Raw genomic sequence first — 1,729 nt, forward strand, 5'->3', positions numbered from 1 at the left:
GACACAAAAGCAGGGTAAGGTCCTTCGCCCTGCTATGTACCTCAACACCTCAACAATACCCCGCCTCAACAAAAAACGGAAAACCAACTAGACCAAGGCACTACCCTTCCAAGCCTTATAACTTCCAAAGGGTGTGAGAAATTGCATATGCCCCTTTTACTGTCTCTTATGCATCAGTTGTTCAGACTGGCGTACACATGTGAAGATTACTTTACAAACACTGCACTGTTCGTTTTGCAGTTTGGTTTTTGGGCAGCCACTGAAGCACATAAACATAAATGTCAGTAAAGCTAGTGGACAGAGCTGACGCTGGTACGGCTAGTTGGTAAAACTTATTATGTAAACTTAAACGGCGCTTGGGACAAGACACCAGGGTAGAAGGAGACAAGATCAACGCACACTAACAACTGGTTTACTGAAATCGCCAAACTCCTGTCTGCTCCTACTCAGTGTCTCATCCCAAGCGCACCTTAAGTTAATGTAATGTATGGTGATGCACTGTAAAATCCCAAGCAAGCGCCCTCTCCCTTTGTCGGAAGATTTGAAATATGCGCCAATGACCAAGCAAACAACCCCCCCCCTTCCTACCCACCATTTTCACTGTTTCATTTACTGTTTTTATGAGCCTGACGGGTGAATACAAATGGGGAATGCACATGTATTCAATAAAGCATGTCATTATAAGCAACGGCATGCATTCTTTATTGTTAGTGTATCTTTCGCCACCACCTTGAATATTGATACACAACCGAGCATGGGCCCCCCTCCAAATCTTGTTGGATTATCTTTCATCGTAGAGGGGGGGCAGTTGCTTCGGATTTTACGGTATGTAACTAAAAACCGTTTTAGAAGCTGCCAGCAATAATGTAGTCAAGGATGAAGTGCAAGATTTAACCCTTTCAGCCCCAAATTAATTATTTTAAATGTAAGCAACTGATTTTTAAATCTCGAGATGTGCATGATCATGGTTGTCTAAAAAAATTTAAAAAGCATTTGCTCACACTTTTCAATTAAGAGTAATTAATGTCCCAAATTAATTCAATAAATTATCATTATTTAATAATATTTTGATTATTTTTACTCAATTTATTACTTAAACAGTTATTTAAATGGGATAGCATAATGCCCAATAGCCAACATTCCAATTTTCGACGCAAAACTAAAATAAAAGCCCTATCTCTGCATGGTGAAAGAAGAAGTTGCCTCAGCGAAATGCGCGAGCAGCATGGCCGATTCTGTAATTTCTTTGTTCACACGTGACTTCGCTTTGTTGTATGTACTAGGTTGGCACCATACGTAGAGCAGATGCTAAATATCAGCTCTTGAGGAAAAACAAGGCTTTATCTTTACCAGGTGCTTACTGGGTGACCTAAAAAATTGATGATTTCAATTGGAATCTCTGGGCCTGAAAGGGTTAATATTTGATGGCAAAGAATACCAATATGAGATCACAGAAAACAAGGTTTGCTTTGGGAATCAAGAAGTTTTATTCAGAAATACCATGTTCTATGGATTGTGAAGTTCTATTAGGGGAAGTAGCTCAGTGGGAATGCCACTGCTTCTGCTCCTGACAACAAAGGACCTAACTTAAGTTTGAATGTGCAGTCTGATGATCTAATTTCAAGAGTGTGAAAAGTGTGCTCTGGCCTTATTTGCACATATATGTATATCTTAAGTCTCCTTGTTAACTACCTATAAATGTTGTGGCTTCAAGCAAGCTACACTGTAA

The sequence above is a fragment of the Rhipicephalus sanguineus genome, chromosome 10, assembly GCF_013339695.2.
Source record: "Rhipicephalus sanguineus isolate Rsan-2018 chromosome 10, BIME_Rsan_1.4, whole genome shotgun sequence".
Taxonomy (NCBI): Eukaryota; Metazoa; Arthropoda; class Arachnida; order Ixodida; family Ixodidae; genus Rhipicephalus; species Rhipicephalus sanguineus.